The sequence below is a fragment of the Leuresthes tenuis genome, unplaced genomic scaffold, assembly GCF_036924035.1.
Source record: "Leuresthes tenuis unplaced genomic scaffold, fLeuTen1.0.hap1 SCAF_2, whole genome shotgun sequence".
Lineage (NCBI taxonomy): Eukaryota > Metazoa > Chordata > Actinopteri > Atheriniformes > Atherinopsidae > Leuresthes > Leuresthes tenuis.
In genome coordinates, this window is record NW_027325356.1 from 2,241,260 (window position 1) to 2,259,788 (window position 18,529).

Below are 18,529 nucleotides of genomic sequence, written 5' to 3' on the forward strand. Positions count from 1 at the left end.
CTTGTGAGAGATAAATGTTGACCTGGGGAAGATAAATGTTGACCAGTTTGATTCAAATGTTCATTTTACCACATTTTGATTAGAATAAGATTTTTGTCCAGAAAAACACCTTGATTTCTTCACTGAAGAGACAAAACAAAACAAAAGAATTCTGACACTTTGCTGCAGCTTTTATTCATCCTAATTGCTTCCCTTCAGTCATCTTTGTTTCCTTATAAAGTGGCGACCTCTAAAATAATGGAACTGGCTGTTAAATTCTTCACCTTGAACAGAAGAAAGAAGAAATATCTGAGGAAGTTTTCACACGCATGACAGCAGATAAAGCTGGATGCGCTTTGACAAGCTCTGCATTGATTTTTTTTCCAACCCTGACTACATTTATTTGATGTATTAAAGATTAGAAGCTGGGCTCTATAAGCATTCCTGCCTCCCTCATGTGGTTTCCATGAAGGACACAAGTATAATCAAATTTAAGCAGAAAAGTTTGTGGACACAGCAAGTAAACTACTTTCTAAAAGTCAACAACTATGGAAGGATTTAATCATTCTTCACAACTTCACTGGATTAAAATTAATTAGTTAATCAACTAATCAAAATTCTGGGTTTATTGAGCCGATATGAGACGGGATTTTGACTCTTCTACTGCCTCTAGCAGGGATACCCACATCCGGTCCTTGAGGGCCGCTGTCCTGCTGGTTTTGGACGTTTCCCTGCTTCAACACACCTGATTCAGATCAATGCATCATTAGCAGGCTTGTGCAGATCCATTTCATCTGAATCAGGCGTGTTGAAGCAGGGAAACATCTAAAATCTGCAGGACAGCGGCCGTCGAGGACCGGATGTGGGTATCCCTGGCCTAGAGGCTTGCAAAACAGCTCATCATACCTATCTGTGGCATGAAAGCAACCACAGAAGAAGCCCTTAATGGTATGTTGTCCTTAGGGGAGCTCCCCAGTCCCCATTACCCCAAAACAAAACTGATTGGTCTGCATGTGCCTTTTGTATCTTAAAAAAATTCCGAGTTGAATAAGATATTTGGTCTAACCTGGACTAGCTACACTTCGCTAAAAAAGGCTAAAAAATACATTCGGCAAACTAACGTGCTGAGATAGATGGGGTTCCTGATTTTAAGCTTGTGCTCGCATCCAAGTGGTAAAACCTCAGCTGGCAAAAAATGACTTAATCATAAAACAGCATCTGGTTGTTCAGAGTTTGAATGTAGAGTCATGGAAATGAAAGTATCTCTGGACGATCTCACCTGATTTAGGTGTCAGCTGTGCCTTTGTTCTCTTCATCGGGACGTATCAGCAGCTTGGTGATAACCTTATTTCACTGGGCTCAGAAGGTAAAGGTATTCATGATTAAAGTCGGGGTTGCAACACCGTGTGGGAACTCTCTCTATGTCTATGAAACTGTCTCATGTTGAAGTGACGATGTGAAGAAAATCCACAATTTAGTGGTTGCTTGAACCTGGATTTCTTTTTTGAATATTGAGCAGCAGTTTGTTTATCTCGTTTGATTCTTCAAACCGAGAGCATCCTGACTGCCGTCTCCTCCAGTAAAGACACTGACCTCTGATAGGTCTTCTTATTCAAGCCCATCATCACGATACGTCTTTAGATGAGTACTTCGAATGCAAACCAAAGTAGTACGGTAGTAGAGCAAAGAAGGTCAAAATTAAGATGGAATGAAAGGAAGTGCTGACTCAACAATTTCCAAACCTGACAGTTGAGTTTATCCCTTTTGCCCTTTTTCTGACCTGAGCCACTGACCGCTGCAGAAGAATAACTGGAATTATGCAGCTGCAGAACAGTTTCCCAAGTCTGTAAGTGTTATAATCTGCTCTGAAGGGCTCCTGAACAGACAATAATAATATGCTGTGAGTCAGGAATGACAACATGTGGGATCCTAATTATATTTACAAGGAGGAGTCATCTGTGAATTGTGTGTTTAATGAAGCTTTGAAAAGTTATTTGGCAGCAAACCTGCAGTGGTTCGGCAAAGCTTCGGTCCTTGGGTGGGCAGCGTGAGTGTGTGCTTCCTCACACACACAGATCGCATCAGACTGATTTAATGCGAGCTGGCAGGTCACCGAGGCCTTTCTGGTGGAAACCTTTCACCTGTGCAGCAGGACACAGAGTTCAGATGACAGGCCGAGCGTATTCAGGGCGACAGAACACATCTGTACATGTGGAGCTCTGAGAAACATTCAATTCAACAAAGCAGCCATCAGAGAGAAGGCTTTGCTTGTATTCTCTCAGGTCTGCAGAGCGATCCGATTGTTTTTCAAGAAATTCTTGCATTTCATGTCACCAGAAGCACTCCGATGAGTGTAGATACCTGATACCCTACTCTATTATAACCAAAGGAAGCTTTTTTGCCCTTGGTTTCTAAATAAATCACCCCACATTTATTCATATATGATGGCAGAGGATATATCCCCTGCATGAAAAGTATTACCTCCAGTAGGGGTCCTTAGGCAAGACCCCCTTACCCTATCTGCCTACCTGTAAGTCGCTTTGGATTTTCATTAAATCCAGTATTTAGGTGAGTGTTATTCCACATAAATGTGCACGTCTCTGAGCAGGGACAGTGTTTGTCCATCTCTTAAGGCAGAGCAGCCGGTGACCCATGTCGATAACCCATGAGCTCTGGGATGGATCTAAACCTTTTGTCTCATGTAATATTCAACGATTCTATGTATTCAGTGCAGATATGTTTTGCACCTGTTAGGCCAACATACAGGGTGAGCATGCGGCACTGACTGCAGTTTACTGTTGAACCCGAAATAACTCAGGCTGAATAAACTGTGTGGTGCACATGGGGGCAAATGTACAGACGAACTTGTTGTTTTAGCTCCAACAAAAATATATCCATGGTGATATGTGTGATACAGGATCTAAATACAGACCTTCAGGTTTTATTTCAGCACATTCACGTCCAGCAGCTCTGTTTAGAAGCCTCATTTACAGCAGCTTAAATGTCATTTGGCTGGTGAATCAGAAATTGTTTCGTGGACAGCTGAGGGCTATTTCTTCCTCATTTCTTCATCAGTTAAGCAGGTAAACAGTCTGCTGTCGGTTTGGAGCTGCAGCTGTGAACTCCCGACATGCAGTTTAAGGAGCTCAGAACAGTTTCTGCTTTCTGAGAAAGAAAAAGTGAATGTAAAAAGGCTACAGAAGACAACAGAGGTGGGTGATCAAAGGGCTCTTTCCATGGTTAGAAAAACAAAAGGAAATGCTCCTTCACGTCATCTATCCAAGAGAAGAACGCAGTCCTGAAGGAAGACATGTTCTCCAAGTCCAATGGAAACAGAAACAGGGAGCTCACCATGAAACCAGGAGTCTGAAGGACTGAATGGGGCGGATCGGCATTATTTGGACGGATTAAACTAACATCAGTTTGAGAAGGTCTGGAGAGACTCACGATTCCAGGCTCCAACATCACCAGTAAAACAACTGAAGGCAGTTTGATGGCAAAGGCTAATAACAAGAGTCCCAGTAAAACAGAGCCGTGGGAGACTCTGAAGGTAAAGATGTACAGAACGTTCTGCAGTCAGTCACCAACTGGAAACAGCTGCAGTAAAGACGTGGAAAACCCCTTAAGTTAAACCCGTAAAGACGTGGAAAAGGCTCCCAGAGGAGGAACCCATTCTTTGTTGATGTCCATGCTGTTACCGTCCAGCTTGTTGGACCATGACTTGAAATCAGGTTTATAAAAGGATGTCAGCCTATGTGCAGTAACCTAATTTAATCTATATTTAGTTCAGAGTTTATATTTAGCTATTTTCTGTATCTTCCATCCATGCATCATCTGCTGCTTATCCGGGGGTCGGGGGGGCAGCAGCTTTAACAGAGAAACCCAGACCTCCCTGTCCCCGGCCACTTCCTCCAGCTCTTCCGGGGGGACCCCGAGGCGTTCCCAGGCCATAGTCTCTCCAACGTGTCCTGGGTCTTCCCCGGGGTCTCCTCCCAGTGGGACGGGCCCAGAACACCTCCCCAGGGAGGCGTTCAGGGGGCATCCTAACCAGATGCCACCTCATCTGACTCCTCTCAATGTGGAGGAGCAGCGGTTCTACTCCGAGCCCCTCCCGGATGACTGAGCCTCTCACCCTATCTCTAAGGGAGGCCCAGACACCCTGCGGAGGAAACCCATTTTGGCCGCTTGTATTCGTGATCTCGTTCTTTCGGTCTCTACCCACAGCTCGTGACCATCGGTGAGGATGGGAACGTAGACTGACCAGTAAATAGAGAGCTTCACCTTCTGGCTCAGCTCCTTCTTCACAGCGACGGGTCGGTGCAGAGCAACACTGCAGACGCTGCACCGATCCGCCGTCAATCTCCCGCTCCATTCGTCCCTCACTGTGAACAAGACCCCGAGATACTGGAACTCCTCCACTTGGGGAAGGATCTCATTCCCGACCCGGAGAGAGCATTCCACCCTCTTCCGGCTGAGAACCATAGTCTCGGATTTGGATTTAAATTTTCTGTATCTTGTATACTTTATATAGTATATTTTGCTATCCTTTGTTTTTGTATCCTAATGTGTGTTGATCCTTTATATTTCTTGTATAAGCTGCTGGAGACTTGAATTTCCCTGAAGGACTCATCCCAACAGGTAAATAAAGTCCAAGTCTAACAGTAAAAGAGTGGAGAACCTTTTGAGAGCTGCACACGGCAGGATTTATCCACACCTTCAGCAGTGCTGAGAGTCAAGCCGATGCACCACTCAAAGACTCCTGCCCTTCCACTGCAGACCGGGGGCTCGGTCAAGTGGTCCATTTCACTTAAGAACATCCCTAACTGAGCGAAATGACACTAGAAGTATGTAAGCGGCAGCCAAGACAGGAGCTGTTAGGGTTCTCTAAACAAGCTTTCCTAAATATCTCCCTTAGAAAAGGACACATCCTGCATGAGAGAAGATAATTCCACCTCTTTTCTGTGATTCATGTGGATGAACACGAGTGTTAGCAGGCTGTGACAACAATATATTCCATTTTTGTGTTTTTCTTGTCTTCTTCACTTACAAACTTTGATAATAATGATCTAGATTATTTCTAATATGATACATTTGACATATTTTTCATGTGACAATGTGATAAGATTGCAATAGATGAAGCATCTGAAGCGATTTTTGTGGAATATTTATTAATAATTTGCAGTTTCAGTGCTGCAGAGTCACATCACAGTGTGGTTAACGGGTTACAAGTCCAACTTCCTCCAGTTTGGATGTGAATACCAAGCTGAAGCTGTGATTTAGGCCAGCATCCTGACCCCCACAGGTGGGAAATGTGCTGATCTGTGAGGATACAGAGATTCAGATTGATATCAGAAAAATAAAACTGAAGAAATGCTTCTGTGGCTGATGCTGTTGGATGATTTAAACCTTCTCCATGCAGACATTTTTCAGACTAAGAGGAGAAATATGTTTTTTTTTTTATCATCTTGCCAGCAGCACCTTCAACCTTTAACCTTTCAGCTGAGGGGAAGGAGCACAGTCGTGTCAGGACACTGACCTACAAATAAATGCTCCGTTTGTTTACCCTTTAACATTCTTATGTACCTGAACCACACATCCATCCATTTTTGCTCAGAGGAAGAAGCACTGCACTAGAAGTGGTCAGATTGATTATCTAAGCAGGTATAATGTCACACAACACAGTGTGAGGGAACAGCCCGGGAAAAGGCTTGCTTTGCGGGTACAAAGAGGTCCACAAGGAGATCAAACGCTCGGGATAAATAAGAGGAATAAGGATCCGGCACCACTTTTGATTTTCTTTGGGCCACAGTGAGTTTGACTCTGTTTGGGGGTGCAGCGCTAAATTGGTGGCGTACTGTCTCAAGTTGAGAGAAAGACCCCAGTCATGGTCAAAAGAATCATACTGACAGTTGCTAGGAAACGACATGTGAACAGCATCCTTAAATCAGTCGGTTTGTATGCCGAACCATCCACTCCGACCTCCTCCCTGAGAGGTCTGAGCGAGGTGCAGGTCTCTGCAGATGGTGTCTTTTATGGTCACCACATTGTCACTGGTTGCATTTCCGTAGGCATCAGCCGGCAGCGTAGAGGTTATGTAAGAAAGGATGAGGCCGAATGTGGAGCCACACCTCACTCTGCATGTTTTCATCATTTGGGTTTGGTGCACCACTGCCAGGGATTCGAAATGAAACAGTTAAAACGCAGACTTTGAGCTCAGATTTCAGGGCTGAATAAAACAGTGTGAAACAATGAGGATTTCCCCCTTTCACGGACAAACATCTCTGTGATTTCAGCTCCTTTTAGTCACTGGAAAAGCAGACATTTAGAAGCGAGAGTCTTTACTTCATTATATAACCGAGTCAGTGAATAGCTGCATGTTTGTATTCAGCCTTTGAACAACTCAGACTGTTGTTTTTAAAGACATCCTTGGTCTGAACACATTTACTGCCATTTATTCTTCTTCTGTGGGCCTGTTTGCTGCCTTACTGTCGGATACAGAGATGTATCTGTGGCTCAGGTAGATATAAGCCACATGTCTGTCTACACCACGTTTTTCCATGGGTTAAATGTTTCCTCTGGTGTTACTGTCACTTCTCTGTTGGGCGAAAGAAGGTTTCTGGATGCAAGGATATTCAAAGGTTTGGTCCAAACTCCAGCTGCCATCGGGCAAAAGGCAGTTTATCACCCATAAACCTAACATACATGCTTTTGGACTGCAGGAAGAAGCAGGATTCAAACCAGGAACCCTGTTGCTGTGAGGCGAAAGTGCTCCCCCGCTCCAGTCTGTCCATTTATTAGGATGCAGATCCGTCTAAGTTTCAGAGCAGATTTGTTAGCTGATGTATACGTGTGATTGATTTCATGTAAATGAGACGTCAGACATCAAACTGAGGTACAACTCAAGCCATGAAACAATGCAGCAGACCTGACGTGTAAAGTGGGATGAATCAGTTGATCAGATTAACTCAGATGTTATATTATATTCAACATCTAGCATAAAAGATGGTGAGCTCCATCAATTAAGATCAGTCAGAAATACAATAAATGGATCCAGAGTTCTGCATAAATGTCACGAAATACATCAAACTGATGAGAAACTTCCCAAATACATACTTTATGGATAATAAAAGCTTTCTAACTCTGGTCTGAGGAGAAGATATTCCTTTTCTGAGTTAACCCTAACACTGACTATCTGTTCCAGGGACCTCTCTCCATTCCTGTTCAGCTTTTTCTACACATATTTCTACATTTCCTTCCAGTATTTTATGGCTTTTAATTGACTTCATTCTTCCCACCAACATGTTTGTGGTGCCGGCTGTAGGACAAGCCCAAAGCATGATCAGCCCACCGCCGTGCTTAGCAGCTGGAGAGCTGTTCTTTTTGTGAATTTCTGCATTCTTTGTCATCCAAACATGCCTTTGCTCACCTAAAGGTTCTGTTTTAACTGCTCAGCTAAAGGTTCTGTTTTAACTGCTCAGCGCAGGCTAAAGGTTCTGTTTTAACTGCTCAGCGCAGGCTAAAGGTTCTGTTTTAACTGCTCAGCGCAGGCTAAAGGTTCTGTTTTAACTGCTCAGCGCAGGTTAAAGGTTCTGTTTTAACTGCTCAGCGCAGGTTAAAGGTTCTGTTTTAACTGCTCAGCGCAGGTTAAAGGTTCTGTTTTAACTGCTCACCTAAAGGTTCTGTTTTAACTGCTCAGCTAAAGGTTCTGTTTTAACTGCTCAGCGCAGGCTAAAGGTTCTGTTTTAACTGCTCAGCGCAGGCTAAAGGTTCTGTTTTAACTGCTCAGCGCAGGCTAAAGGTTCTGTTTTAACTGCTCAGCACAGGTTAAAGGTTCTGTTTTAACTGCTCACCGCAGGTTAAAGGTTCTGTTTTAACTGCTCACCTAAAGGTTCTGTTTTAACTGCTCAGCGCAGGCTAAAGGTTCTGTTTTAACTGCTCACCGCAGGCTAAAGGTTCTGTTTTAACTGCTCACCGCAGGCTAAAGGTTCTGTTTTAACTGCTCACCGCAGGCTAAAGGTTCTGTTTTAACTGCTCACCGCAGGCTAAAGGTTCTGTTTTAACTGCTCACCGCAGGCTAAAGGTTCTGTTTTAACTGCTCACCGCAGGCTAAAGGTTCTGTTTTAACTGCTCACCGCAGGCTAAAGGTTCTGTTTTAACTGCTCAGCGCAGACTAAAGGTTCTGTTTTAACTGCTCACCGCAGGCTAAAGGTTCTGTTTTAACTGCTCACCGCAGGCTAAAGGTTCTGTTTTAACTGCTCACCGAAGGCTAAAGGTTCTGTTTTAACTGCTCACCGCAGGCTAAAGGTTCTGTTTTAACTGCTCAGCGCAGACTAAAGGTTCTGTTTTAACTGCTCACCGCAGGCTAAAGGTTCTGTTTTAACTGCTCACCGAAGGCTAAAGGTTCTGTTTTAACTGCTCACCGCAGGCTAAAGGTTCTGTTTTAACTGCTCAGCGCAGGCTAAAGGTTCTGTTTTAACTGCTCAGCGCAGGCTAAAGGTTCTGTTTTAACTGCTCAGCGCAGGCTAAAGGTTCTGTTTTAACTGCTCAGCGCAGGCTAAAGGTTCTGTTTTAACTGCTCAGCGCAGGCTAAAGGTTCTGTTTTAACTGCTCAGCGCAGGCTAAAGGTTCTGTTTTAACTGCTCAGCGCAGGCTAAAGGTTCTGTTTTAACTGCTCACCGCAGGCTAAAGGTTCTGTTTTAACTGCTCAGCGCTTGTTTGCAGGTTGCGTCAGACCTGATTTGTTGTTACTTTGCACACTCAAACATTGAGCAGCTGCTCCTGCTTCGTGTGTCTTGAGCTGCAGTTTTTTATGATGTGTTTTGTTCAGATTTCCAGGTTTTGTTGGGTTTCCGCTTCAGCTTAATCTTAATCTTAAGGCACTCTTGTGCTGCTTTAGAGGCTTGGCCAGCGATTAAAAACTATAAATCAGAATAAAAATGCACGGAGAAGCCAAGATGTCTGCTTAACTTCTAATTAAAGCTAAAGAGAGAGTAACAATGTTCAGCTTGGTTTTCTTATGCTGACTGCTTTTTTGACTGCATTTGCTTTATTTCCTTATTCTCAGTTTCGTTTCGTTTCTCATGTTATTGTGACCTCCCTCTGTACATATATATATATATATATATATATATATATATATATATATATATATATATCTATATATATATATCTATATATATATATATATCTATATATATATATATATATATATACATATGTATATATAGATAAATATCTATATATATATATATATATCTCTGTGTATATATATATATAGATATATATATATACATATTAATATATATATTTATATATCTATCTATATACATATATCTATATATATATGCATATATCTGTATATGTACCTCCTGGTTTTCTTTGCTCTTTGACAGATTATAATTTATATTATATACATTATTATATTATATATATAACCTTCCACGTAATCTCAGTCATGTATTCTTCTCATTTGCTTTGTTGTTTTAGAGTCTTGTTTTATGGAATTCCTGCAGTTTAATGTATTTTGTTTTCTTCTGTCAGAACATTATTAAAGTTATTAAGTTCAATCAGGCTCTTGGATTCGTGACTGAACAAGTTAGAGCAACATCTGAGAGCTCAATTTCTCTTATTTTTCTTTAAAAAATAATACATAATAAGAAAAAGAAACTTTTCTTGAACTTCAAGCCTTGGGGGAAGGAGCAGGGAAGCTGACCTGGGGCCTGAAAGCCGAGGAGCAGCTTTCCTCGCTCTCTCCAAGTTTTTAAAAAACAAACAAGCACAGAAATCAATAAATGTTCTTTCTTCAAGTATAAAACCAGCCTAAACCATGTTGGATGAGAGCTGGCAGCAGTTTTATCTTTAGACATGAGGCATGATTTACACTTAAACCTCTCCACAGCAGAGTGAACGGGCTTATTGGCGCCACTGTTTAACTATTCGTACTCAGAAAGCCCTCCAGGAGGCTTTTGCCTCTCATTATCTCATTTCTGCACTTTTACGAATTCCAGCAGTCTGCCCAGATGACCTCAGCCTTTTGGGGAGGTGCAGGCGGCCGGCTTTGCTTTTTATTTTGCCGTCTTTCTTTGTCTTCAGTCAGACTGAAAGCTGTTGATTGCCAAAATGCATCCGTTCGGAAACAGTCATTGCGATAGACGGTTGCCATGGAGCCGCGGTGACCTCACAGCTGCCTGCAGCAGAGAGACGGAGAGCGAGCCTCCTTTCAACAAAGGCTTTCAGATCTCAGCATAAAATATTTGCTGTTATTAGACTTATCTGCACTTATCTGAAGATGGGAACCATCTTCATGAAATGGAAGAACCCCTCGTCCTCCTCAGCTGACCCCTTCCCTTCCCTTCTTGTTTCCTTCCTCTGTTTTCTGGCTCTTAATTCCACTCCTTTTAGTGGCGGTATTTTGAGACTGGGGGGTATTTAATGAATTACCTCCTGGCAGCACAATGCTGATTACAATGCATGTCTAAGTACCTGTAAATCAGATCAGGCCGGAGAGAAACGTGAACAAAATCTCATTTTTGAGCTTCAACTCACGGCTTAAACGGATAAGAGTGTGAATCCTGACAGAAGCAAAGTCAGTGAGAGGCAGCGAGTGATCAGAGACTTATTATCATATTAATCTATATATTTCTGCTGAATATCTTGTATAATATGTACAAGGATTTACACTCATTTTACATCTTGATTTTATAATATTTGATCGTTTGTGGCTGTTCTTGAATCCCTCCACACAGAAGGACCAGGGTTCCTTTTAATCTGAGGTCTTCGATCTGCACCCTAACCCTAACTCTCACTCTGCGGTTACATGAGCGCCATCGGATCGGATTAATGGTGAAATTACAATAAGAGTGAGTTATTCAGCTCATGTAGACACCTTAATCTGACAAGAAATTGAATGGGATCGGATTAAGACCTGAGATAACTCGATCCAAACGATAATACAAGTTACTTTTAGCTAACGTAGTCATGTAAGTTACGTTATATTTAGATAATACAGGTTAATTTTAGCTAGCGCAGTGATGTAGGTTACGTTATATTTAGATAATACCGGTTTTATTTGCCTACTTTTAGATTCTTTTAACAGTCGGTTACATGAGTGCCATCGGATCGGATTAATGGCTAAATTAGACAGGCCTGTAGGAGAGTCCTCTGAACCGGTGCTGTGGACCAATCAGAATCCGTCTGATTCCGTTACACACAGGAGAAAATGTCTCAAGTGTTTCCTGTAAGAAGCCACAGAATCTTCTTAATGTCCTCTACTGCTTGTATCATCACATTTTTCAGAGATTTGACTGTTTTATTAAAAATTTGAAACCTAATTTAGCCATCTCTAACACTCAGGTTAAGGATACAGTGCAAAAAGTGAATATTACCCCAGTTCCAGTTTTGATTTTGATACTTTCGTCATTTAAAGACATCCCGTAAAAACCTTAGATTCTTATCATTGTCACAAAAAAAAGGAAAATATGCAAAAATCTATTGTTTTTTTTCTCTCATCTCGTTGCAGAGATTAAAGGATTAAGGAGACAGGAAGGGTAGTAGATTAGATTAGATTAGATTCCCTTAATTGTCCCATAATATTCACATTGTTACAGCAGCAAGAAAGATCCTCAGCCGAGGAGAGAGATAAAGAAAAGTAACAGAACACACAACAGCAGATGGTATCAACAGTAGCAGCAGCTGTACACGAGCTGCACAGGGGCGTAGTGGTTATTGCACATTAATTATTGCACATTTGATGTTATTTCACAGTATTTGAGTGATTGTTCAGCAGTCTGACAGCAGCAGGAAGGAAGGACCTTCGGTATCTCTCCTTCACACACTCGGGGTGTCGTTAGCTTTTTTTCTGTCAGGACCAGAACGTTTTACCACAAAGCGTTCTTTTTTCCCAGGATGCTGACGCACTCGAAGGCGTCAGCCGTGGACATGTTGAGGTTTCTATTTACATCTTCTTCTTCTGAGGCTTTTTTCTGAGAAAACGTTTGGATGCTGTGCTGCTGGAAGGACTTTTTCACATCTGTTATGATGCGTAATCACAGAAAAAGAGGAAAGTTGCTGAGCAGTTGGTGGGGAGAACTAAGTTTTCCAAAACATTTCCATGTAATACCTGGAATAAGACGAGTTGAAGTGGAGAAGTCTAGCTGCAAAGCAGGAAAAAATTGAGAAAAACGTCATAGAAGTTTTAAAAAATTCTTTCTGGAATAAGTTATTTTATTCTAGCAGCAATATAGTTTGACTTTGGGGAATAATAAAGTATAATTGAGTCAAACTGACCTGAATTATCTCTTCCTGGTTTAACCTTTTGGGTTAGGGATAGAAATGAAAGGGGTTCCTGATATGGGGGGTAGAAAAAGATCAAAATACATTATATGTGCTGCACCATCAGAGCCTTAATGAACACAATTTGGAAACTTCACTGCGAGAGATGTGAGAGTTACAGAAATAATTAGTAGTTGTCACTTTGCTTCTTAAGATATGAATAAATAGGAAAAAACATTTGAACAGGCTGCTTAATGAGACAGAGAGCAAGAGCTGCAATGACATTAGCAAAGGTTTAATCTATTTCTGACTGGCTCTGTAACACTCAAAGTCTCCATAACATCATCCTGGTAACAGCATTTCTCTAAAAAAAGCTTTTACAAAGCTGTCCTGTGGCTACACTTACCCTCCCTCCAAAATAAGCTCCAGTGTTATGAAAAACAAACATGCTTTTCATTTCATTTAAGTAGCCTTCCATAAACGGACCACAAATACCCCGAGCTGCAGTCACAGCTTATTAGTGGTGGCTGTGATTTAATTACAAACAGCCAATATTTGATTAGCAGCTGCTTTTTTTTGCTTTGTAATGAGAAAATTGAGGCGTTAAAATAAGTAAGGAACGACTGCTGTAAACTCGATATAGCAGGACCAGAGGAGCTGCATCACTGGTCTTCATCGAGTTACGCTCCCTGCTTCAGGGCTGAGAACACTGCTGATGGGAGATGTGTTCGCCCTGCACAAAGACACACAAGCGTGTGCACATATCCAACGGAAACCTGACCGTCCATTAGCCACTCCCCATCTACCCCCACTTACGCAGCGCCGAGCTATCTGCTGGGAAACAAGAGAAGCAAGGTTGGAAATGCTGCTTTCCGATCCATTGCCCTTTCCATTAGTCTCTCCTGAAATAATAAGCCACCATTAGGTGTTGATGATTACGGGCCGAGAGAAGTGAGGATGATTCAAATGCTTGACGTTAATCATGGTCATGAAGGAAAGAAGGGAAGGTCTAAGCTTTCGCCCCCTCCCACTCTGAAAAACCCGGAGCTGCCTTTTAGGGAGACTTTGAAGGAGAGACTGCTTGGAAATGGTTTTGGCTTTGATGCAGAGCTCTATGGATTTTTGTCAAATTTTGCCAGCTCCTTGCAGGCGTGAGTCTTTAAGAGGCCAAGCTCACGCTCACAGACTCACTGCAGACCAAACGATTTATCTCATCCGACGCTCTAATGAGAGAAATGCGCTTTATCCTCCTCTGAAGCGCCATTTAGTCTGGCTACAGGAAAAAGGCCTCCGAGACGGAGAGAAGGAACTCGGATTCCACTTACGGATGGGATATAAAAGCAGGGCTCAGTAGGGTTATATGGCTTTAGCACACAGCATTATGAAGGTATGATGTATTAGCTCAGCTGTAGGGGGGGCGTTTCTCAGTCTAAAGGGCCTCAGCTCCCAGAGGGAATAGAGCTCCAATACAGCAGAGACTGAAGAGATGTGCTGGTTGCAAAGAATAAATGTAACCGAAATGAGACACAAGAGGAGGAGTTAACAGTCGGCTGAGATGCTAAATGACTCAGTGCGGTTATATGAGCGCCATCGGATCGGATTAATGGCTAAATTACAATAAGACTGAGTTATTCAGCTCATGTAGACGCCTTAATCTGACTAAAATCAGATCAGATTGGGTTACTTACGATCTAATTAAGACACCAAGATCCGTTCTGCGCAAAGGTCGGAGGAGCCTTTAATGCAAGATGATATTCATTTATCATGCTCCCAGTCTCAAAAGTAGTGGCGGCAGCCAACGTTTGCCATTGAAGGGACGTCAATTCAAGCGTCTTAGGCATGTCCATTTAGACCAGTGACATAGATGCACGCCGTCTATTCATATGACACTCAGTGCGGTTACATGAGCGCCATCGGATCGGATTAATGGATAAATTACAATAAAACTGAGTTATTCAGCTCATGTAGACGCCTTAATCTGACTAAAATCGGATCAGATCGGGTTACTTACGATCGAATTAAGACCCGAGATACGTTCTGCACAAAGGTCGGAGGAGCCTTTAATGCAAGATGATATTCATTTATCATACTCCCAGTCCCAAAAGTAGTGGCGGCAGCCAACGTTTGCCATTGAAGGGACGTCAATTCAAGCGTCCATTTAGACCAGTGACATAGATGCACGCCGTCTATTCATATGACACTCAGTGCGGTTACATGAGCGCCATCGGATCGGATTAAAGGCTCAATTACAATAAAACTGAGTCATTCAGCTCATGTAGACACCTTAATCTGACTAAAATAGGATCGGATCGGATTAAGACCCGAGATAACTCGATCCAAACGTAGACGACAGCTGATCGGATCGAGCGTTCTGAACATGCTCCAGATTTTTTGTCCCCCTGAAGTGGAAGGAGACGATATTCCTGTTGCTGTCGTCAGAAAGAAAGAAACAACGCGATGGAGAATGCTCCGTTGTGCATCATCTGTGCCATAACCAGCTCATCACAGATGGAGAGGGACGCAGCTTCATCTCGCTCTGCGTTCGCCATCTTTCTGAATGCCTGAGTTTGTTGCTGTTGGTGGTGAAGACGTCAACAGGAAGTGGCTCTATTAGCGATAGCTGAAATGGGGACAGCGCCACCTATGGGACCGGGGTATGACCTGCTTTGTGCCAGTGATTCCATTCATTCACCGCCATATATCCAAGGATAATTACCCTCAGATAAGGAGCAGAACCCAACTGTAGCTGTAATCCAGTTAATCTCATCATGTAATCCAGTTAATCTCATCATGTGGACCCACTGAGTGTCTTCAGAGAGTTAGTTTTTAGTACTTTAGCTTCAGATCATGAGTCGAATCCTTCAGTTTTAACCCAAAACTGAGGCATGCACTTGGGTTAACATTGTGTGCACCCCTAAAAACAAAGAATTACTCAAAAGTATGATTTGGAAAAGAGTGAGTAACCAAACAAATGATCTGGCAAAGAACAAATAAAAGTGAAATGGGGACAGCGCCACCTATGGTACCGGGGTATGACATGCTTTGTGCCAGTGATTCCATTCATTCACCGCCATATATCCAAGGATAATTACCCTCAGATAAGGAGCAGAACCCAACTGTAGCTTCAGTTAATCTCATCATGGAGACCCACTGATTGAGAACAAGCTGACAGAACTAAAATATCTATTCACAGTTGCATGAAGTTTTGGCCCAAAATATTTTAAAAACAAGCCGTGAGAGAATATACAGAAATGTAATTACCTTTTATTTACATATTCTGAGAGCCCCCGAAGGGCTTCAGAGCCAGAGCAGGATAGTTTGAATTAGTGCCATTAAAAGAAAAAGCTGAGTGGATATTTCCTCCAGCAGGTGGACGATTTAAATGTTGGGTAACAGAATGAAAACTGTTTGTTTGCAACACAAAATTCAGAAAAGATCAGGATTTCATAATAATCAGTATAATTCAGTTGCATTTCAGACGTCATTTTATTTTTATTTATTTGCTCAGTACATCGTTATAATTCATTCAATTCAAAATTGGTCCAATTCATTCAGAGCCAGTTAAAATTCGATCGGATCCAACGTCCTGAGCGTGCACGAGGCGACTGTAACAAACGAGAGCAGCAGCATATTTACACAGATGTGCCTGCAGCAGGACATTAAGACCTGACCAGGGAGAAGAAAATAATCTAAAGGGTCCAGAAGTCAGTAAATCTTGCAACTCACTGAGTCAGCAAGAGGTGAAATGAAGCGTAGCGGAGGGATTTAAACATAAAAAAAAAACATATTTCTCTAAATATAAAAAGGAAAATCAACAAATAAATGTGCAAATGGTTGGATATTTAAGCCAATCACTGAAACAAACTATAAATATACAATTTATCTCGAATATGGAGAAAACAGACCGCTAAAGAATTAAATAAACTGTAAGTAGCAGCTCTCTTAGCTGGTACTTTTAGGCTCTCTGTTGTACCAAATTTGATAGTTTCAGCCTCCAGATTTAACATAAATCAATTATTTTGTAGGTGTATAGCTGGAAGAGTCTCATGTCAGGGTAAAAATATGCGAAATGCTGCAGAGGAACTGCTTCATGCAGTCCACCCGAACCCTAACCCTGACCCTAACGATTATATGAGCGACTGAGCACATCCAAGCACTACTTTACTGACTTCATTCTCACTGAGAGCTTTTTTCTCTCCGATGGTTCCTGGATTCTGCAAGATTTGGGAAATGTTTAAATGCTAATTTTCATATGATGCATCTTCATTTCTGTTGGTTTGACCTGATTCTGAAGGATTCCGAGTCGATATCAGATGTTCTAGTTTAAGTATCTCTTTATTAAAAGAAGACCAAAGCTTTTCGCTCTTCTCCGTCTTCAGAGTTTGATTTTATCAACTAGCTCTGCAGAACATAAACTGTGATAAACAGATAGATCATCCAATCACCTGCCAGCCTCTTCCCAGTTTGCAGGGTCTCCAGATGGCTCAGTGAAACAAACCATCTGCTGTGTCAGGTTAAACCAGCCCATCTGGCCCAAACCCTCAGCCCATGTTCACAGTCACTGATGTAGTCGCGTTTTTCTTCATTCTGATGGTTAATGTGAGCATTAACGGAAGCTCCTGCTGTGCATCTGCTTTAGTTTATCCTGAACTGATGCCACAGAATTGACTGATGGTCAATTAGCCGTAATTGCATGAGTGAGCAGGTGTACATGTGTTCGTACTTAAGTGCTCGGTGTCTCCTGTAAGTGGGTAATGAGAGCAAGTGGAGAGGCTCTCATTACCCACTTACAGGATAGAAGGCATGACTCCCATGGAAGTGGTCACTCAGGTCAAAAGTGATGCTTCATTTTCTTTGTCCTCAACAAGCTGTGCTGATGTCAGTCATACAGTCGCCTGTTAGATCTGGCGATCAGCACCAAGTGTGCTCTTTCTTTGGAGGATGTCCCTCCATTTCCTGTACCTGCTCAATCCAGTGCAGGGTCACCGTCTTGTGGAGTAAGTTTACCGGGCCCCAAAAGTTATAGAATAAAAAGGCATGCTGTCGAAAATTAAGGCATGCTGACGAAGGATAATATATGGAAAGTACCCATGGAAGTCAGGCATGAATGCCTGGAAAGTACCAATGGAAAGTACCAACGTTTAGCTCTGTGTAAGGACGAGTCAGGCATCAATGCAAACATAGTAAAACAGGAAAAATGGATGTAGAGGGGAAGTCAGGAGTAGGGGGAAGGACTATTGCATGAATAAAGGTTTTAAAAAAGACAGGACGAAGGGCCCTGCCACGGGTAAGCTAATTGATTAAAACATAACGGTGGAAGATTGGGGAAAACACGCCATACGAAAGGAGGGGCCCGGGGAGGAGCATCCACAGGCCCAACTTGTATAAAAGAGGGGACTTTCAGAAGAGGTTTCAGACTTAGCCTGGGCTACTTCTCATGTATGGTCGAATTGTAACTCTGCAATAAAACCATCATTGGACCGTGATCCAGCTGAATCTGTCTCATCTTTAACTACTGAGTATAGCATATTAGGTCATTTGGACTCCACAAAAGTCACAACAGTCTCAGAGCCCATCCCAGCAGCCATTGGGCGAGAGGTTATAGCAGGGGTCGGGAACCTATGGCTCGCAAGCCAGGTGTGGCTCTTTTGATGACTGCATCTGGCTCGCAGATAAAACTAAATATTCTCACTCGTTTTAATCCATCCATCGATTTTTCATGTCCTGTTCAGGGCTGCAGGAGCATTATTTTAACTGGATGATACTGGACTACGTTGCAGCGTAAAACAGGTAAACGTCCCCTTTTGAATCAGTCTGCTCGGTCATTAGCTCAAAGCTAACCCTTCGACCAAGAAGATGGCGAAAAGAAAAAAAGATGACGAGTATCGTACATTTCAGGCCGAATGGACTGAAGAATTCGCCAATATCTTCTTTTTAGATACCAGGTCCAAATGGCTCTTTGAGTGTTAAAGCTTGCTGACCCCTGGGTTAGAGGTTATTATAATTTACAACGTTACAAATCAGACAAAACTAAATTAGACCAACATGTCTTGCTTTATTATACATAGTAGGCCTGTAATCTTCTGTGAGTTTGATTTAACTTTTATCTGGGAGAGCAAAGCATGATGAACTTTGGGGTCAAACTCCAGGCTTTTAAAAGGCATTATTTTAATTTGGGGGGGTCCTCAGTGGGCCTGAGAGGAATTAGGTTGTTTCAGAAAGACAGCAGTGACACGAGGGAGGCGCTGAGTGGAAGAGTTGAGTGAGATGACAGAGTTTT